This window comes from Acipenser ruthenus, chromosome 11 (assembly GCF_902713425.1).
Source record: "Acipenser ruthenus chromosome 11, fAciRut3.2 maternal haplotype, whole genome shotgun sequence".
Classification (NCBI taxonomy): Eukaryota; Metazoa; Chordata; class Actinopteri; order Acipenseriformes; family Acipenseridae; genus Acipenser; species Acipenser ruthenus.
In genome coordinates this window covers 21,951,092-21,974,176 of record NC_081199.1, presented here as the reverse complement: position 1 = coordinate 21,974,176, position 23,085 = coordinate 21,951,092, and the positions used below count along the sequence as shown (strand labels likewise).

At 38.0% G+C, this 23,085-nt stretch overlaps 1 protein-coding gene across 9 annotated transcripts in view; it reads right to left on the bottom strand.

Annotated features, from left to right (window-relative positions):
* LOC117426916 (double-stranded RNA-specific editase 1) overlaps window positions 1-22,604 on the bottom strand; it is a 192,122-nt gene extending 169,518 nt beyond the window's left edge. For all 9 annotated transcript variants that reach the window (XM_059033449.1, XM_034045133.3, XM_059033452.1 and 6 more), the window contains exon 1: window positions 22,332-22,604. The gene's annotated coding sequence lies outside the window, so the exon portion shown is untranslated. The remainder of the gene's footprint in view (window positions 1-22,331) is intronic.
* Between the last annotated feature and the right edge of the window lie 481 nt (window positions 22,605-23,085).

The window sequence follows — 23,085 nt, the reverse complement described above, 5'->3', positions numbered from 1 at the left end:
AGCTCATAAAAAAACTGATTAATACATTTCTCAACATTCTTTTCAGAATCCTTCCACGGGAGAAAGATAATCTAGATTATGCTCCTTCCTGCTATAATGCTTTTTTCTCTTGGTAAACATTTGGAGTAAAAGTTTTTTGTTTGTTTGTTTTTTGAAGCAATTCCTTAGTTGATTCACCTATGATGGTTGAATAAAAATATCAAAACAATTACTGCAATATTGACAACACAGTACAGCAAAGGTCAAGTAATGTTTTTTCTTGGAAACACTGCAGGGGGTTCTGTAGCCTAACACTTCAACAAATTTAGAGATACCAAAATAGTGTCCAAGGTTTTGTTTTTTCAGAATACAGTTGTGGTCTTTACAGGATGGGCTTACAATATACATTTTTTCATGCATATACTGTAGTCAGAAATTGATGGAGATTCTAACCAATTTAACTGGAAAAATCCAATAATTGTATAGGATGCAAGCCTGAAAAAGGATAATAAATGGCATTATCTAATATTAATAGACTCTTTTTTCATTCCACAGGACTAATACTGTAAGTCTACGTCTTGACAGCTTTAAACTCACCACTGAAGAAAAGAAATGGACCCACAGATCATGGTGTTTAAACCCAAGACAGCAATTCCTAACAGTTAATGAAGTGAAGTTCCAGATAGGGCTTGAATCCAAGCAAAGGGCATTTCATCCAGCCACTTCTACTGTCGTTTGCCCCTATTGGAATGGTTAACAGGCTTAATCTGAGCTTGCACATCATTAGGATAATTAATTTACTATAGCACTTTATATTAAGCAGCTTGAATTCTGAAGAGCTTTGTTGCTGGACACTTGCTAAGCAGCCTCACTTTATTCTTAGGGTTTCGTATTTCATACCTTTAAAGGAATCAGCAAGGAAAGACATTGTAGTTTGGTTTAATAAGTGTCAATTTCACGGTAGCTTTAAATTTCTGATATGCTGTGTATTACATTCTGTATAAAAGTGTTGCTGTACTAAAGTACTAAACATTTGCTGGAATGGAGGTACAGTAGTCCCTCGTTAATACAGACACCGTTATACCGTACATTCGGAAATGCCGGCCACAACGTATGTCCCCCAATAAAATCCAATCAAGTAGCCTACTAAACCACAAAAATTAAGCACATGATTAAAAGCGGGCATATAAACTCATACTCTACAGAGTTTATATTAATTGCGTTTGATTGGTTGTAAAACGGCAAGAACCTTTCAGAAAAACTGAGTTATTCCAGTGGATCGAAACACATGTGGGCTAATATTTAAAAATGTGGAATTTGAAGTCTTTAATTGCTTTTGCAAAGAAAGTCTGACTCATACCAAAAGAGATCAAAAGTAGCAGGTAGGATATATGTTTTACTTCCAGTCACTCGTACAGTACACTGTACCATTTCCCTTTGTCAATTTAAAAATGATTTATTTCTCTAAAGTGTGTGCAGTATATATAAGGTACTGTATAGTATCATAACGTGTTAACTGTGTACTACGTAGGCTACAGTAAAGAAAATGCACTGAAATAATTTAGTTCCAATTTAAAATAATATTGTGTTATTTCCACATTGTGCAGTAATGTGTACAATGCAGCAGCATTTTGTTACCAGTAGCCTATAGACTAAAATAAAAAGATGGTGTGCTAGGCATTCATTTGATTTTACTCCTGTACTGTATACTGTAGAGGTGTTGCAAACGGAAACAGTTTACTGCAGCACAGGCACGGTTTAATGTTGATACCCAGCTGTACACAGGCATCTTGTGTAAAACAGGGCAGTCCTATGGTTTTCTGACACCATCCTGCTATGTGTAGGAAGGTATCTCCAGTCCAGCATCTGTACGCCTCCTGTAAGTCTGAATGCTTGGGTGATGGATTCAGTACCAGACATTGGTGGTAGAAATGGTTACCAACTTAATTTCTTAAAGATCATTGTTGAAAACAACACAGCTAAGCTGTTTTTTTAACAACCAGCACTAATCTCGTACAGACTAAGTGCTTTGCTTGTAGCAGCTGCGGTAGCCTCCGGCTAAATCTTAATGAAAACAGGAAAAATTACATCTACTTCACTTTATTAAAATGTACCACACACAGCTGCATGTGTTCAAGCCAAGGTATGCAAGCATGCCTCTATATTTCACGTCACATGTTATGTCTGTCACACACTATTCAGGGAGTCAGGAATGTAGCAACTGCTGCCACTCCAGTCAGAGGTAAACATTACTCAAAGCATGACAACCTTCAAAACACCACACAAGCACCGATATCTACTTGCATATGTCCAATACATAACTTGAAAGGGAGTGTACTGCACAGAATATACAGTAATGTGTCTGTTTTATTGTACTATAATATCTGGAACATCATAGTAATTCCATCTCTTTAAAGAAAACATTCCCTAAAGTTTTACCTGTGTGCGATTACCTTTTTAACATTATTTTTGGTCCCCCAATTAAAACTATAGATGTCAGATTATGTTTAGTTTCCTAATGTTTAAACTTTATGAGTAAACCCATTAAAACATTTGAACCTGGCCAGTAGGGTCCGCTGTAGTGCGATGAGGAGAAACAGCCCCACCGGTCTGGTCTCCCTGACCAGCGGGAGTGCCAGAGCTAATACAACTCTCCCTCCTGAATCTCCAGAGAAGACCAGCATCTGTGCTCCCCTGACTGCACACAAGAGCCACGCTTTTACCAGGGGAGGGGGGGCGGGGGGGGGCCTAAACATTTAAACTTTAACATTGTTACTGTAGATTGCGGTTATATACGAAACCATTAACATGCGAAATCACGGATTCTTTTGAGCAACAGGATCAATTTTCTAACCCAACAAGAAGGGGTCTTATTAACAAATGAACAAACTGGACACAGGTGTTGCTCAGCAACTCGTATGTTCTAACCGGTCAAGAGATGTGTTAAATAATTGTTGTCATACTGAAAAGGAAGTGAAACTATTTAACATTTGGACCCGGTCATTTGTATTATGCAACTAATGAACATGACTGTTACTAGTAAATTCTTGCAGAATATAAATAAATAGTAACAAAACATTCGATAAATTGATGTGGCAGCAAAGGAGGGACATACAAATACTGTATAATTACAGTATGATTGTTATAAATCACTAACAAAATATGAAGACTACTTAAAGTAAAAAATAATTAAAAAAAAAAAACACACCAGGAACAAACACTATTTTCAAAGTGTTTTGTGAAACGACCTGTCTGAGGAATGTAATGGTCTGTCACACTGTGCAAAAATCAATTGCATCCAAACTGAGGAATCACACAGGAGAACACACTGACATGAATGCAAGAAATGTTGAAAAACTGATTTTCTGCATTTTTACATATTTTTCACATTGTATTTGGTCAGATGTTTTTGTGGGTTGTAGTAGTATATAGAGGGAGTCTGAGAGAAAAAAAATGACACCAGTTTGGTGCTTCTTTCATTTGTTTGGTGTGCAAGGTAATCAAACATGCAATCTTCAGGTGTGAAAAAGTTATTGCCCCCCCCCCCCCCCCCCCCTAGTTAACTCAACCCTTAAAGGGATAATTAGGGTCAGCTGTTTGAGTACTTTGGTTAACAACCAGGCCTGATTTGGGCCAGCTCTGCCCAATATAAATCTGACTAACTTTGGCCCTTACCATCAGAGTGAAGTTGTCAGCACACAGGTTCTAGAGGCACATCATGCCACGAACAAAAGAAATTCCTGAAGACCTCCGGAAAAAAAGTTGTTGATGCCTGTCAGTCTGGAAAGGGTTACAAAGTCATATCTAAGGCTCTGGGGCTCCACCGAACCACGGTCAGAGCCATATTGTCCAAATGGAGAAAGTTTGGGACAGTAGTGAATCTTCCCAGGAGTGGCCGTCCTGCCAAAATCTCTCCAAGAGCAAGGCGTAAAATCGTCCAGGAAGTCACAAAAAATCCTAGAACAACATCCAGGGATCTGCAGGCCTCTCTCGCCTTGGCTAAGGTCAGTGTTCATGACTCCACCATCAGAAACACACTGGGCAAAAATGGGATTCATGGCAGAGTAGCAAGGCGGAAACCATTGCTCACTAAGAAGAACATGAATGCTCGTCTCAAGTTTGCCAAAAAGCATCTGGCTGATCCTCAAGAGTTCTGGAACAAAAAGTGGAACTTTTTGGCTGACATGGGCCCCGTTATGTCTAGCGAAAAACCAAACACTGCATTCCACAGTAAGAACCTCATACCAATGATCAAGCATGGTGGTGGTAGCGTCATGGTTTGGGGATGCTTTGCTGCATCAGGACCTGGACGTCTTGCCATCATTGAAGGAACCATGAATTCTGCTCTGTATCAGAGAATTCAACAGGAGAATGTCAGGCCATGCGTCCATGAGCTGAAGCTGAAGCGCAGCTGGGTCATGCAGCAAGACAATGAACCGAAACACACAAGCAAGTCTACATCAGAATGGTCGAAGAACAAGAAATTTAAAGTTTTGGAATGGCCTAGTCAAAGTCCAGACCTAAACCCCATTGAGATGTTGTGGCAGGACCTGAAATGAGCAGTTCATGTTCGAAAACCCACAAATGTCACTGAGTTGAAGCAGTTCTGCATAGAGAAGTGGGCCAAAATTCCTCCACGGCGCTGTGAGAGACTAATCAATAACTACAGGAAGCGTTTGGTTGCAGTTATTGCTGCTAAAGGTGGCGTAACCAGTTATTGAGTCTAAGGGGGAGATTAGTTTTTCACACAGGGGCATTGGGTGTTGCATAACTTTCTTTAATAAATAAATGAAATATCTATCACATTTTTGTGTTATTTGTTCACTCAGGGTCCCGTTTATCTAATATTAGGTTTTGGTTGAAGATCTGATAACATTCAGTGTGAAAAATATGCAAAAATGCAGAAAACCAGACAGGTGGCAAAAACTTTTTCACGGCACTGTATATATATATATATATATATATATATCTATATATCTATATATATATATGAGAGAGAGAGAGAGAGAGAGAGAGAGAGAGAGAGAGAGAGAGGGTGCTATATATATATTTATATATATATATATTTATATATATATATATATATATATATATATATATATATATATATATATATATAGCACCATCAAACTATAATTTACACACATACTAACTAATGTCATGGTTTAATAAAACAAACCCAGCATGTGTTTGGTTTTTTTTTTTAATCTTGGTTGATATCCCTTATTCTGTTATTACTTCTTAGTTAATTTCTTCAAAATTGTACAGCATTTAAAAATGCAGTGAAAAGGCAGGGTGAGAGCATACATATTTCAAACCAGTTAGCTTTCATTTTCAAAACAGCTTGGTTGTGTTTGTAACCTCATAATTTATAAGGTCATTTCAGTTTCCAAAATCTCAATCAACAACTGAAGACAGATAAGAGGATAATTTTGCACCACTTAATTTGCAGTGATGAAACATAACCTGGTTAACCGTACTGATGGCTTATCAAATGCTTAGATGACAGATATTGTTGCATTCTTTTAGAACTTAAGGATAAAACAAAACACATTTTGACAAGGAATTGCATAGTTCCATTACTTAGTTGAGCACAAAGTGGTTTCAATAAGTATTTTCTGATTTAAATATAGGCCTACTATGTGATAGTTTGGGATAGTCAGTCTATTTAAAACAGTAGGTAGGTGTTTATTTTTTAAATAATTTTATATATAATTATTAGTCTAATAAACCGCTACCCAATAAAACCATTTTGCTACCTACTTTCATCACTGCTGCCTTAAAGTTAACTTCTAGCCCTGGCTATAGTATTACTTACGGACGGTACAAAAGCATAAAGGTTAAAATAGGTTATTAAAATAATGCATTCAGTAAAAAAAAAAAAAAAAAAAAAATTAAATACTAAACTGTGTAAATACAGATCATTAAAATACTGTATTATAAAGTATATTTACAAAATAAAGTAATCTCTGAAAGATGTCATTTTACAAAATGAAGTCGCTTAGAACCATACAACAGGTTAAGTGCTGTTGGTTTACTAACATTTAAATTAAATAAATAAATAAATAAATAAATAAATAAATAAACTACCATACTTCAACCAGTTTTGTGATGCAGCACGTTCACATACAAAAAAAACAAAAAAAAAATTAAATTAAATAACAATTGTGACTGACTCCACGGAGAGACGCTGCATGCACATCTCCGTCTAGACAGATAACGAGAATACTTTTCATAGCAAGACGCAACGAAAACACGGTGGAACAACGGTTCCACAATTTTCAAGGCTTTTCCCGGCCAATCCAAAAAACAATAAGATTTTCCTAAGCCCCGTATGAATCCTGGTGTATTGTTTTAGGTAGAGCCGTGCTGGATCATTTTATTCACATACAATCATGAGGGACAGAGGTACTTTTTCCATCTCACCCAGCTGAAGCGAAAGATCTTCTTTTAACCCTGGGGGTATGCAAATACATTCTGGTACTGTAATGTATCAGATAAACTGAGATGGCAAGACATTGAGCAAACCATGAGAGCAAATAGACTGTAGCAACTGGAGTCTGCAGGAGACAGACTTCATTTCAATACCTGTTTACTCTGTAAGTTCCTATCTGTTCTTCTCATGAAGTGTGTTGGGTACAGTCCAAACAAAGTCCTAAAAGTACATTTCTGGTGTTATATAGCGGTATCAAAGAAAGGACATTCAAACCATAACTAATAGGCTTTACTAATTTGATCACAGAGCAACAAAGCATTCATAAAGAAATGACACAGTAGATGTGCCAACACTGATTATTATGCCAGTCGTGAGCCTGAAAATCCTTATGAGAAGGCCCTGCACCGTCTCAACTGTGCTCTCTTGGTTTTTTATTTGGCAACATATGATGTCAGGTTAGGCATGATTAATCGACTGAAAACGCATCTATCAAACTAGTCTCAAGCTGTCGATTTCCAGTATTCGCACGCAGAGCCCAGCAGCGGGCTTCAAAATAGAAAAGGGAGGTGTGTAAAGGTGGAGCGGTCAAAACGAAGTTATGTGTCAAATACCTGCGAAATAAAAATAAAAACATTTATGTTTAAGAAACAGGTACATTAATGTATTATTATTGCCATTTTTTACTTTGTGAAGTGAGTTCAATAAGTTGCTTTATAAATATCAAACAATTGACAGTTTTCTGAAGAAAAGTGTTGAAACGGGAGTAATGAAGGGGAATCGAGTAGCACTGCAGCAAAAGAAGTGCCGACAACAATAACCCGATCAGCAGTAAAAAAAAGCTTCTGCTAAATGCCTTGCTTTGCATGGTTTACGGGCAGATATTTGTGATTGCTTCAATATTCTTAACACATCACTCCATGGACGAGATATATTTGTCTTTTCTCTCACTGACAAAATCGAAAGCTGGATCAAGAAGCTGTCCTTGTGGTACGATCGCGTAAACCGCGCCAGCCTAGAAGCATTTTTTTGTGTGAAACCAGTGTCCCCTGTAGTGGATCGAGATTAACTGTGAAGGAGATAACAGAAACTTAGAAAGGTGTACCAGTACACATATCAATGTGATACAATCGTGATGCAATTAAAGAGGATTTGTGCTCTATGTTGCCTCTTTTTGTTTGGTAAACAAATATCAATGCATGACAAAGACTTAATATATGTGGAAAAGGTATTTATTTAAATAAAATACCCTATGTTTGTTCTGTTGCTAGAAAAACACTCTGGGTATATTTCTAGAGAGCCACACAAGTTTCTGAAAACTGTCTGGAAGTCTAGCACCTGAGCACAAACATGTTAATAAAGTGTTTACGTCCCACCCCTGTCACTTCTGATTGGCTAGCTGTGGAAAAAGTTGATCTTCTATTGGTTACAAAGAAACCCAGAAATGGCTGCCAAGGAAGCCTGGCAAGAGACAGACTCCTCTTCTAAAAACTGAAGGTATTATTTTACGTTTTTTGTAAATTAACAAACAAGTGATACTGTTTTCTTAATACATGAACCAGACATTTAAAATGCAGCAATCTAGTAAAGTTACAAAGAAAAGAAAAGAAATAAATCAATCATAATCGCTATGAGGTATTAGCGGATTACAAAAAAAAAAAAAACTGTTGTATCATTTATACAATTATTTCTGAGTCTATTTTGTGGTCAAGTGTGTACTTTAAAAAAAAAACATAGTTTACTGTTAGGAGGATTTCAAGACAAACTTTCCCTGGCAAAAAAAAGATTTCAATTGTAGTGTTGCTAACTTAGTTTGCCATTTAACCATATTTTTTAAGATTTAAACGCTATATTACTTAATTCTTTTTTTTTTTTTACTAGATTTTATCAGAAGCAATATTAGTTATTTATTGGACATGCACAATCCTTTGATTTGTGAAACTATTAAAACATGAAGATTGAAAAATATGTTTATATGATAGAAATGAAATGCACATATATGAGGATTATCTGTACAATATTTTGTCTTTGCACAATTTGATGGCGACTACTGTAAATAGTGTGCATTTTGGTAGAACAACAGTACAAAATGCAGAGAAACTTGACAGGTTATACAAAAGTCCTTTAAAAATCTGGGGTTCAGCCGTTACAAAACTGAAAGAACGTCAAGAAAAATCTGAATTCCACAAAGCAGCAGTGATAGTTGGCAATGACTTTTGTGATGCAACAAACTAAAACACCTGTACATCAGGGGTTTAATTCAGCGTATAGACGAAGACTGGAAAAAACAGACAGAAATGTTAACCTATAGGTGGGGTTCAGGGGGCGGAGCTAGGCACCAACAACCTATCATCTCCTGTCATCAATTAAATCTACCTTATTTAAACATTAGTCACCTTTACCTCGCTGTCTTGTGTTTTTTTCGTTTCCTCCTCCTCCCTCCTCCTCCTCTAGCATCTCAACCGCCTTTGCATCGGTCTCTTCGGAGGGGTTAGTGATTCCACTTTCTCCAACCCTTTGTTAAGCTCCGCTTCATTTACCTCATAGAGGAGGGTTCTCCATGAGTCAGAGGGGACCCCCGGCCAAACCCTTCCATCTGCATGTATGTTTCTTTTGGGATTCTTCTTTCAGGTCTGATGCCTCTATGTGAGGGTCCCCAAGCGGTGGCATCCCTCGTGTTTGTCGGGTCTCCTCAAAGACGGTGGCCCCTCTCCTGTTTGTCGGGTCTCCTCAGCGACGGAACCCCCCTTCTATTATGTTGGGTTTCAAAGAGGTGGAACACCATGCATTATATGTTTTAACAAATACTAACTTTATGTTTTCTTTCCGGTTCGCGAGCCTCTTGGTATGTCGGGTAACCTCAGAGACGGTGCCCCTCTTGGTATATCGGGTCACCTCAAAGACGGTGGCCCCCCTCCTGTTTGTCGGGTCTCCTCAGCGACGGAACCCCCCTACTGTATATGTTGAGTCAGGAAGAGCCGGAACTTCTTTTGTGTTATCAATACTAATTAATGTTTTCTTTCCGGTTCGCGAGCCTCTTTGTATGTCGGGTAACCTTAGAGACGATGCCCCTCTGGTATGTCGGGTCACCTCAAAGACGGTGGCCCCCCTCCTGTTTATCGTGTCTATCGATCAAGTAAATGTTGGGCCTGGAAGAGGCGGAGCCCCTCTCTCCATGTGTATATGTTTACTAACTCTGTCAATAAACACTATCAGGTGGCATAGCTCCGCCCCGTGAAGCTATTTTTATATCTGAATAACTCCCATGGTTCTCTTATTAGAGTTGTACTATTTGTATGTTACTTACATTTACTAGCAAATATGTTCCAAACTGCACTGAAAGGAACATTTACTTAAAGTATGTTATACATTTGTTGAGGTGAGGTGGGGTCACAGGGAACCGGTTGTGAAAAATGTAGTGAACCAGTCAAGCTACAATTCTACTTTTATGTGCGTGTTTTGTGCGTCGGGGAGGGGACAAGTAGATATTTTTAAGAAGTATAAGTAGATTCTTCTAGCATTTTGTCCCTTGGGCAAGAAGTTTTTTTAAAAATTGCACACCCGACAGTCTATTAAATGATGACTATTTAATCCGTCACCATTTTGATTATTAAAGTACACCCCACGATTTATTAGATTAACCCTTCCCTGTTGTTTAAACAACAAAATGATGAGTGTTCTGCAGGTATGACAGCCGTATTTAAATTCTGGATCAAAGGACTAGGCAGAAAAAGGCCAGCAGTATTCAGAAACCTACAATGGCTGTGGGTTTAAATACCCTTGTTGGGACTCACAGTACTGGAATGAAGAGTGCCGACACAGGCACACAGCATCATGTGAATTCTCCAGATGTTTACACAGGATGCAGTACCGCTTCTTCATTCAAGCAAGAAAGAAAGCAAAGCAATCAAATAGACAGTTGTATGTAAAATGGAGAAAGGTTTCCTCTGCACAGATAAGTCAACTAATCCTTTTTCATTTGTGACATTTGTGGACCCGACAAATACCGGGAGGGATTATTGTTCTGACAAAATCACCACTGTCGTCATAGACCTATGCTGATATTTTTTTCCTTGATCCCGATAACCTAATGAGTTCTTATCTAATGAAAAAAAAACACACAAAAAAAACAAACAGATCACTCTCTTAAAATGCAATAGACCGCGAAAGGTCAAAATCACATATGTTTTATTTGAAATATTTATTTTGGATCTTTAAAAATCTCTGTAATTTGAAATGGATGTTTCAAATTGAAATTAGATTCCAGTATTTCTCCCACCGGACTGCACACTATGCAGTGCAAATATTTGTAAGTCAGCGCGTGTGTAATTAAATAAATAAATAATAATAAAAAAAATAGTTGGACAGTGTCGACAAATCAAAAATGGTCCATAAAACCGTAACAGATGGCGATGCTGCCTCAAACAGAACGTTGGCTCGCAGGGGTTGTGCAAGATGCCAAATTCAGAAGTGGCATTTCAGCCATCTGCTTCCTGTAGACAGTGCAGAAGTGCATTAGCAATCATCACCAGGTCCGAATGCATTCAGTTTAGGACCAAACATGGTTCAGGTTTCCCTGTATATTAAAACAATCAAAGAAACACAAACAGATTTGACCAAATATCTTATTAAATGTAAAAAATGGTGTATAAGGTAGAAGTATGCACTAGAGAGCTGGTGTTAGAATGGCCCAAAGTCATCCATTCGAGTGATCTGTTTGTTTTTTTGTGTGTGTTGAGACCACAGGATAAAGGAAAGGCTTAAAGCAGCAGTCCCTGGGCTGGAGTAAAAGAAGGGAAAGATTCTGGTATGAATCAGGCCTCAGCTCTACAGCTCGTCTCTGCAGATCAATGGCTCTGCTACCCTCAACAGCAGACCAGCGTAATGCTCAATTATTATTTGTTTATTTAGCAGACGCCTTTATCCAAGGCGACTTACCGGGTGTGTGAACTATGCATCAGCTGCAGAGTAACTTACAACTAGGTTAAGTGACTTGCTGAGGGTCACACAATGAGTCAGTAGCTGAGGTGGGATTTGAACCAGGGACCTCCTGGTTACAAGCCCTTTTCTTTAACCACTGGACCACACAGCCTTCAATGAAATCAGTAGAGAAGCCTACTGAAGTTATACCGTAACTGCATCTATCTGGAGCCCTTTTTAAGCCACTTGCCCAAAACCCTAACTATTGCCCAGCATGAGGTTTGCTATTACAAAGTTGTCACAGCCAGTGCCTGTTTGGTTATATTTTTTTGGTAATAAAGTGTGCCTGACCCATAGCCACAGAAAACAGAAATTTGAATGTCCTCAGAGCCCAGATAAAAGGTAGAGTAGGATGCATCTAAGCATAGAGCTCTTTTTTTTTTGATAAAATCGTGTTTAATAGCATTTAAAGCTAAAACGGCAAACAAATGATCAAGATGTTTTTTTCCTTCTTGAATACAATCTACCTGTCCCGGATTTGTGCATTTTAGCTACATTTAGACAAGTAAAATTGTCATCAGCCATGTAAAATGAGGCACAGTATATTACAATGGGTGCTTTCCATCTGCTGGTCTGTTCATTTTTCATGCTCCGTATCTCACAAACTTAGTGGGCTACTATCGGACAGGTGAACTAAGTGACAGCCAAAAATTGTGACAACCAGGTCCAGGTCACACAATGCCAAGCCAGTACTGTTTGACATCTTCACAACAGGAGTGGACTCGTTGATCCACTACAGATTAACTTTTGAACAGTTAACTCATTTGGAACCACGGCAAACTGTGATGCGTGATGCAAGACATCAGGAGCACTGAACACAGATCACCCAGTCACAATCTTTGTTTTATCTTCAATATGAACCCCCCACCTTATTTGGATATACTGTCTTGGGCAGAAGCTTTTCTATTGGTCCATGCATTTTTTTTTAAAGGCTGGAATAGGACTGGTTTACTGAAAAACAAGTCATAAATGGCATGACGCCATGTGGGGGAAGCAGAACAGTGGACGCCACAAGGCATTACAGGGCTTAAGTAAAAAGTAATGATGCCAAGTGACGCTATACAGATGAATGAATGAAGTATAAACTTGGTTACTGTTGCTGGGAAATACATGAAATGGGTCAAAACATGCCCAGCTTCTGTTTTCACCTTTCTTAAATAACTAATGATCTGATTTGGATAACATTTTGTAGAAATACTGTACAACCTTAGTATTTAGTCCTACTGAAACCCTAAAATGCATACTACCTGATAATTAATGTCTCAAGTATACAATAAATATATGCAGACTGGCAACTTCCCAGTGGAAACAGGGGCACCTTGTCCAGTTAAGGTTTCTGTGATTTGGGCTTGTGTATCACATGTGTTGCTTGTCCTAATAGGCTTCAAACATCTGCAGACTCTATCCATCATTACCCACTTGCGATCAGTTGAGCTTTCTAGAGTAGCTTTCTGCAAACACTGCCATACCAGGCACACTCAGGAGACTGCCCTTGATGGACATGCTGGTAAATGCTGACAGGGGTGGAAAAATCACAACTCCACTGGGCTACCAAAAGGTAAACCACACATTTTGTTAGCCCATATTTTTCATTGAATAAACATTTCCATTTAACGCACCATTAAAAAAAATGTAGACAGATACAATTGTAAGGTGGTAAAAGGATCAGAGAAGAAACAGACAAACACTCCAAGTACATAAGATAGTTTATGTAATTATGTTTTTTGTTTTTTTCTTTTGTTTTTCGAATGTTTCAACAATCACCACTCAAATATTTGTCATGTGAAACTTTTTGCCCTATGGCTAGAAGAAAGTACACATGCTGAAATAAATCAAATAAAGTGCACCTTAAATTATAAATCAAGTGAAAATAAAATGTTAAGCCTGGATAAGCCTCTTAAAAAGGACTACAGCATTACTAAATGCTATTCAGTTTTTACAAGTACAAAATAAAATCATCCCAAATTTCTGTAAAACAAAAGACAATCTCCAGCATTTTATTTTTTTGTAGATGTTAGGGAAAAAAAATATTGTTTTGCAAGTTTAAGTGTAAAATAAAAAGTACTGTAAGGCATTGTTAAGAGGTGTCTTTCTATTCAAATCCTTTAAATTCAAAAATCACTGTCAATACTATCATCAGAAACAAAGTCAGTATGAGTTTCTTCTGACACAGACTTGGTTTGGGTGGGTGCAGTGTCTCCTTGTAGGTGTCTAGTTCCCTTGGCTAATAGTAAGAAGAATCTTAACCAACTCTAGAATACCTGACATCAGGGACACGGGAAGTGGGGGTGCTCAGAGGGAGGGGTGTGGTTGCGGTACGGTCGCACCGGTATCTTTTCTCGTTAACTTTAGTTTATGAATGAGCATTTGCACAGCCTGCAAAAAAGTCATGAATCAACGTTTTAACCAATTAGTATTGCCAAGTGCATGCTGTCATTTAGTATTCAGCACTACAGTGCCTATAGGAAATATTCACACCCCTTGGACGTTTTCAGAGTTTGTTGTGTTACAACCTGAAATCTTGATGCATTTAAATGGGATTTTTTTTTACACAACTTACTCAACACTTTCAATGCGTGAAAAAATGGGAGGGGGGGGGGGGGGGTGAAAAAACAAATCAATTAAAAATAAAAACCTGAAAAGTCTTCATTAGATAAGTATTCACCCCCTTTGCTATGACACTCCTAAATGAGCTCAGGTGCAACCAATTGCCGTCAGCATTCACACAATAAGTTAAATGGAGTCCATCTGTGTGCAATAAAAGTGGTTCACATGATTTCAGATTAAATACACCTGTCTCTGTAAGGTCCCACAGTTTGGTAGTGCATTCAAAGCAAAGATACTACCATGAAGATCAAGGAGCTTTTAAAACAACTCCGGGATAAAGTTGTGGAAAGGCACAGATCAGGGGAGGAGTATAAAAATATTTAAAAGGCATTGAATATCCCTTGGAGCAGTCAAGTCGATCATTAAGAAGTAGAAGGTATACAGCACCACCCAGAATCTGCTTAGAGCAGGCCGTCCTCCCAAACTGAGCAGCCGGGTAAGAAGGGCATTGGTCAGAGAAGCCAGCAAGAGGCCAATGACAACTCTGAAAGACCTACAGTGTTCCATGGCTGAGATGGAAGAAACTGTCCATGTGTCAACAATAGCTCAGGAAAACCTGCTTCAGTCTGCAAAAGACCTATGACTGGGATCGAGATTCACCTTTCAGCAGGACAATGACCCCAAGCACACAGTCAAAGCAACACTGGAGTGGCTTAAAAAAAAGAAAGTGAATGTCCTAGAGTGGCCCAGTCAAAGGCCGGACTTGAATCTGATTGATCCAGATGTCCAAACCTGGTATAGACTTACCCCAAAAGACTCACAGCTGTAATTGCTGCCAAAGATGGTTCTATCAAGTATTGACTCAGGGGGGTGAATACTTATCTAACCAAGACATTTCAGGTTTTTTTTTGTTTTTTTTTTCCCATTAACTGTTGTTTCACAATAAAAATTCTCTTGTCTCTTCAAAGTGATTAGTAGGTTTATTTCTTAGCAGACGCCCTTATCCAGGGCAACTTACAATTGTTACAAGATATCACATTATTTTTACATAGAATTACATTAATTTTTTTACACACAATTACCCATTTATACAGTTGGGTTTTTACTGGAGCAATCTAGGTAAAGCACCTGGCTCAAGGGTACAGCAGCAGTGTCCCCCCACCTGGGATTGAACCCACGACCCTCCGGTCAAGAATCCAGAGCCCTAACCATTACTCCACACCTCTGCCCTAGCTTAGTTTCTTAGTTTCCCTGTTGCAGCTTACATTAAAAGAGTTCATGCTTAGACCACCATTCTCTGCCAGATCAAGCAATGTTTCTTTGAGGAGATCTAGATCCACCAGAATATTAGACAACAGGTAACAGTGCCTTTGAAACTTTAAAGACAAGTTTGTAACTGGGGTCAAAACGTTTTGCATTGCATACATGAATTGTATAAACCTAACCAATTTCATTGTCTGGAGAAGTTTCTTTGCCTTTGCAGCTTCATCTGTATTTCTGCTGCTGCTCAAATGTTCCAAGTGAAGAATTGTACAAGATGTGTTTTTAGTGCAGTTACAGATCTTAATTTTGATAAAACCCATCTAACTGACTTAATGTCACCATACCTTGACGCTTCGGCATTTAAAATTTCCCCACGCTTCACTAAGCTCTCGTCTTCTCTTGGAGAAAAGTAGTATAATTTGAATAAGCCTTTCATACTTTTTTCAAATTATGCAAGGTAACTGAACTCTTTTACTGAATCTAAAATACCAAGCCCCAGTTTGTGATTAACACAGTGAATTGGTATGATCCAAGGCATTTTACTTTGAAGCTGAGTAGCAACTCCTGATCAAACCCCCATCATGAGTGCAACACCATCAAAGTTACAACATACTAAAGAGGCTCATTGTCTGTCAATTTTTCTAATGAAAGGTCTACCGTTCCTAAGCCACAGTTAATAGCTTGAAGAATACCATTAGCATTTGCATGTTTAAGATCCTGCAAACCGACTAGTTTTGTGACTGGTACATTACCATCTACATATCTCAGAAAAATTGATTCTTCCTCAACAACTGCCTTGTCAGTAGAAGAGGCAGCTAAAACACATATGTATCTTGCCTTATTTACCTCTTCTTTTAAATCAATCTGCATTTTGTGTGCAATGCATTCTACACCTGCCTTTCTTGACAAACAGTTACTTCCTATATCTACTTCATTCTTTTTCTGAGAATCAAGCTGATAATCAGCGAGAGGCTTGGCTTTCATTGCGCATGCATAGGCAGTGTTAGAGACATTGTGCTTTCAACAGTTTCAATTCGAAAGTTACTAGTGCCTGCAAATAACGGACTAGTTCTATCTGCCGACTCTGGGTACTTTATTTTTTCGCCATCACTATCACTGCTTTCTTTTTCACCACCAGGGACGTCCTTTGTATTTAACCAACTGAAGGTATTTTTCCAATGCAAATTATGTGTGTGCCTGCGTTTATTCTTGTCATATATTTTGTCATAGTTTCTTCTCGTCTCATGATTTGCTCAGTGGATATGCTAGTCCTACTGTATGTCCTTTCCTTTCTCCATGTGATCAGGGCCCTCAGCTAAATTAAGAAGACAAGCAGTCAACACATGCAGACATGGTGACGCATTCCAGTAAAACAAATACGTTTTCAATTAGGCTAACTTTCATAATGTAAAATTTTAGACATATATCCATGTACATTCAAACAGTAGCCTACGTGCTTTCTGCAACATGAGCCTGTTATAGCAACAAGTTGTGAAGGTTCTAAGTTAAGGCGTAGTAAGCGCATAAAATAATTCAATTAAGCCTTGTTTTACTTCTGCAATGGGACTCACATCGGTCTGTGAGAGTTCGAGGACAATAAAGCAGCTCCCGCATACACTCTCTCATCCGGACAGAGAAATGGTCTTCTCCTCCATATCAGCCCTCGTGCATAAATACAGTTACCCTATGGTTATTAAAAAATAATAAATAAATAAATAAATAAATAAATAAATGAAATGTTGCTGCAAACTTTCCCTTCCGACTGCGAGGAATCCAAAGACAGCGAGCGATCTTCACACAAAATTATATATAAAAGACTGCAGTCTTACAACTAAACGGCAAACACCTTGTTAACAATTACACACACGGGGCTCGACTTAAATGACAATATCACGATCTACAATTTAAAAACAGGAATTCCTAATAAATGTGGCTTACCATTACTTTGATGATTTTATATATATATTATATATATATATATATATATTATATATATATATATATATATATATATATATATATATATATATAATTTTGTTGTTTTTTTACAATGCAGTTTTAACGTCTGCTTTAGGCATTCTGCAAACTTCCGCCTGCACCAAACCCAGCGGAACAACCAATCACAGCTCAGTGTTCAGCGTAGAGCCCAGTGAACAACCAATCACAGCTCAGTGTTCAGCGTACAGCCCATGTAGAACTCGCCCCCACATGCTTCATCAATCAAGACAAAAAGCAAGTATAAAGTCTGTACTACTGGTTAAAAATAATAATAATTTGGAAGCCGCCGGTAGTCCCACGAGCTTTGGAACATCACAGTTCAGTAGTCCGGACCTCATTTTCGGTAGTCCCGGTCTTCCGGACTACCAATTTGTCCGCCCCTGGCTGACAGTTGCACAGATACTCACCACTGTGAAAATACCGGGTTTTTTTTTTTTTGTTTTTTTTTTAAGGTTTAGCGGATCATGACATCACATTATCACAAATTTGTAAAAAAAAAAAAAAAAAGTATTCTGTTTTTTTTTTTGTTTTTTTTGACCAGTCAGTGTATAAGAAAGCAATAATTTATTTCTTAGCAGACAATAATTCCATCCCAGTTAAAGTACATTTGTAAATATAAGGAAATATAACCCAAATTAAAACTAAACCCGATTCCCAAGCTGCTCTTTCCTGCAAATCGGTTTTCTGGATAAAATTAAGTTTTTAACTGCAAATAAAGCATGTCTGAAAAAGACAACACTAATTAACAACACCTGTTCTAAAAAAAAAAAACCACTGCTTATTGATGAAACGCTTCACAAGGACTCTTGAGCACTGCTCTCAAAAAATAACTATCAGTGAACAACAATGGTATTTCAGACAAAGGTAAATACATTTAAAAAGTTGTAAAAAATGCGATAATGGCAATGTATTGACTTGAGGGTTCTATTTTTAACTAGCATAACACAGTAATATTGTTATCCCTTACATAGTGTACATGCAAACTAAAAATGCAGAGTAAAAGCTGAAGTTCGTATGTTATCATCTAAGATATTTAATCAGTAGTAAAAAGATAACTCATGTTTGTTTTCACAGGACTTTTGCTGAACAGATGTTAGTTCATATTCTAGGTTTAAGACGGGTGTTACTGGATGCTTTTTAGAGATGAAACTGCAACCATCTGGTTAATGTTATAGGCTACTGCAATGCTCAAATACATGTGGAGTACAAAATAAATGTACTAAACAACAATATTTTAAAAGACACAAAACAGAGGTATTATTTTATTTAAGGAGAATTTGTGTTTCATGCTGTGCTTCCTTCACACAGGCTTTTAAAACAAAATATTATGGAAAAGCACACAGTACAGTATGAACAAAACATGCAGCTTTTTCCATACAGGCTACATGTTCCTCCTACTGTACTCTGTACTATCAAGAAATCTTGCTTGAGTTCAAAGCAGGGATGCAACGGTTAGGATTTTCCCAAAACGAAACCGAAATACGCATACAATTCCAAACCGAATTATACTGCCAAAAGATAAAACGAACCAAAACCGCATTTCTTTGTACAATGAAAATGTTGGCAGTTTCAGCACTAAGCCAACAACATTTCCGTGAGCTTAGCGCGCACTTTGTTGTATGTACTGTAGACTGTTCATATTAACATCCCTTATCAATTTTAATTTGGTATCATAAGTAAAAAGCTACGACAAGCCGTACCTGACTGTCCTCAGTAGAGGTAACCACGGCTTCATATTTAGTCCGGGTGTTCAGGTTTTTACTCTGTGTACTGTAGACCTAATAAAAAATGTAATCATGATACTAAACTGACTAAAACAGCCAGATACAACAGTATTGAAAGTTAATAAAACGTGGAGGTCCCGAACCATTGCGAAGCTGCAAAACAAGCAAAAGGGACACTGCAGACAAATATCTGGACGCTGCTTTAAATTAGATGCTTATGTGCGCAAGTCAGTTTCTTTGTATTAAGGTAGCTTCATTTACTGTGCACTTATTGAAATTAGTTTTGTATATTCCAATGCTGCATTCTATAGGCATATTGACTGAATTCAAGTGTACGGCCCTTATCCAGAATCATATGCATTACAGTTAACGGGCTACAATACACCAGCATACATACTAAACAAGAACGGCCTGAGTTCTAGTTCTAGCTGACATAAATCTAGGTGACATATTAAATTATACATTTTAAGACAAAGTTAAATACATAGATAAACGACTGGACATCAAAAAACAGTAAAAACCATAAAAATCATAAGCGATTTGCACCCCTAGTTCAGTTTAAATTTTAACTAAATAAAAGGATTTAAGCACACTGCACTGCAATTTTCTGTTGTTAGAAATGAACCAAAAACATTCAAAAGAGACATTTGTCATTGTATTTATTTAAAGTTTATTTTAGCATTTCTAAATTAAGGTCATGTCAAAATCGCCAGACCTCCTAAAACTGATCAATATAACGCTTGATTGTATAGCTATGCTTCTGACCTAGGCAAATATAATAGTTAACCAGTTTAGCATAAAGTTAACCAGTTTAGCATTTTTGTTTCCACAAATTATGGTTTCAGTTCAATTTCAATGGACTAGACATTTTCCCACTCCCCATGTGAAATAGTGATTTACTCTGACAGTATGTAAATAAAAACTAGGGGGCATGGGTAAACATGACAGAAGTAATACTCAGAAAGTATGAATTACATAACATGATGCCTGTGACACTTGTAAGGCTACCTGTAGGTGCACTGGCCTTCTGATACGAACACGTTTCATTTTGTATGTAATGTCCTTTACAGAAATACAAAAAAAATAAAACCACCCAAACAGGAAAAAGGTCAAAACTTAAAACTGCATATAGACAGCTTTACTGCATCAGATGTTAAACAGCGGTAAGTAACACTGGGGCGAATTAGCTGTGAACAGTAAACTGTATCTCTCAATGCTTTGGGGTCTGAAACCTAGGGCTGCAGGAAACGTACTGCAGTTGTAGTTTCACCAGACAGGAGTACTGAACAGCTGGGAAGATGCTGTGTGCACCCTGTCCTCATCCAATCCATGCACAAAAAAATTAATTAAATAAATAAAAGGAAGCACATTATTAAGCTTTTAGTTTTGGGAAATAAATACTGTCCTGTTTATTAAGGCATTAAATTACAGGGTAACCGTACAACACTCTATGACCATGTAACCTACATTATCTACAATGTTAATTTACACAGTCATGATTTAAGAGAGCTGCTGGATGAATTGCGAACAAACACTCCAAAACCTTGTGCAATGTTTGATTAAGTTTGGAAGGAACTTTGAAAGGAAATGGGACTTTTTGTGGGAAAAACAAAGAAAACAAAAACAATAAAATAACTCTTATTCAATGTATAAATGGCACTTTCCTTTCTGGACACACCACCAAATGGCAAGAAACGGTAAGTTAACATCCACTGTGGTGGTACAAGTTAACTAGTGTGCTAGTGTGTCAAACCATTGCATCAGAATGCAGAGTCCTCACAGTGCCAGGGAAGATGGCAGGAGGACTTGGAGCTGGGTTGCAGCCCCATTTAGACTCCAGTGAGTAAGACAGGTGTTCACTTTCCTAAGACGTGGAGGGAGAAAATCTGAGGGGGGGAGGGGGGGGGGGGAGTGAAGGCACGAAACCCTACAAAAAGTGTAATTTTCACAGACAGCTACGAATTGCTGCAGACTAGCCAAAAGCTGCACAAATCGCTACCAACGCATTACAGGGATTGTGTTAGTCTCTAAATGACAAAAGAGTATGAGCATGTCAAAAACCACATCACGCTGACTGTACCTCTGCCCTTCACTGGTCAGTCGAAGGTTAAATCTGGCCTCTACGCATTCTGACTACAAGCTAATTTGGGATAGCAAACCATTTACTCAGCAATCGTACTGCTGCTGATCCATCTTGGTCAAAATTCAAACAGGAAACCCACCAAATCAATGCACCAGTACCTTACAGCATGTTTTGTTTACAGTAATTTATTTAAAACACAAAGCTGTCCTGTCACCATCTGTCCATTCCCATAGAGCTATGTACACCGAACACTCACTACTGTAAGGCAAAAAGGTTGTAGCGAATATATTTATGCAACTAACTAAAACCCAGTGAGCTGTACAACTCACACAGAAAATGACTGTTCTCATCTGGCCTGAACCCACATATAATTACTACCAATGAAACCTACAGGCATTATTCACACATTACAGATCTGTCAGGAGTAAGGATGCAAATGGAAGGACATCTTCTCAAATCAGTCAGTTAGCCTGTCTCTGCAACTCCCAATCAACACTCAAAGTAATTAAGATTGTATTTGTCAGTTGCAGGCTGAATAACACCAGGTTTAATTTCCTACAAGGCCTAAGTTACTATAGATTGAACCTACAAGAATCTGGGCAGCCGGTAACATTTACTTAACATGTTACTCTGAACCCCGCCACCTGTCAAAGAGTTAATCAAAAAGATATGCCCAGTAAATTATAACACAGAAATACTGCAAGAAAATGTACAATTATAGTTATGAAAAATATAAAACACCTCACACATACACACTCTTAAGTTAGCACTCAAGCAATTATGTTTGAATAAAGATGTACATAACACTAGATTCAATTATTAATAATAATATGACATACAATTACACAACAGTTTCTGCTCATGCATGCGTTTGATGATTCATGGTGGGATTGATAAAATAACGGGGGGGGGGGGGGGGGTATCAATGTATTGTTTCGTTTTAATTAAGCAACAGTATGCTAGCCTAATTGAATTCAACCCCTAGTATGTTCATTCATTCACTGTGTCCCCACTGGACGACTCACAACTAATTGATACATTTAATGAATCTTAGTTTTCAAATAAGATCTTTGTTTCTGTTACAAAAAGACTAACAATAACAACCACCACTGCGGTTTTAACAACGTGAAAAGAACATCAACAATATTGACGTTGTTGGTATTGATCGGAAACCCACGAACTGCATCAGGGATGCAGACACACTAGCGAAAGAAATTTACAAACCCAGCTTTTAATACAAATACTCTAGCACAGGCACGTAAGAATTGCAGATCCGCATCCCTCGCTACCCTCTTACACGCTACCCTAGTACCCCTACGCTTACCGTGTCCAGTTGTTTGTAAGAAGATGGTCTTAGATCTGGGATAGCTCCTCCGCCATTAAATTTGATCACACACTTATTCACCGCCTGTAGTCAACTACTGTCTCTCAAATCTTACACACACCACGTTGAATCCAATCTCAGACTGAAAGACTACGGCCACTCTCACGGAGTCTCCCCTCGCGAACGAGCATCAACAAAACAAGCGGAATCTGATTGGGCAAGGAAGGAAACATACGCTCTACTCGACACAGCCCCAAAAGCTCCAAGCCTATCACAAACTGCGGCAAGGACAGAAGCGCGCACAAGCTCTTTGACTGGGCTTCTTTCGTTGCAAGCTGTCAGTCTTTTCCCCAAAGCTGATTGGACAAACAGGGAGCAAGGGAGGAAATAAGCGATTGGGTTACAAGAGGTTTGGCAGGTGAATGCTGCTAAGCAATTGGCAGCGCTGTGAAAAAGCAAGTGATTTTGTTTACAGAGAGCAACAATTATGATTTAATATCATTTAGCTAAATATATATATTTTTTACTGCATTTAACTTAGTTTAGAAAGAAAAAAAACACATTTTCCAGTAAATGGGCTGAACTGTAGAAAGACTACAATATAAGATATGTAAATATTCATTGGTATATTGATTAGAATAATAATTAAAATATGGAGTCATGGTGTAGTGTTGTAAAGCGGTACATCGTTACAGTGTTGTACGCGTACCAAAACTTAAGCAGAGAGTTGGTTAAGAAAGTTTACAAACGAGAG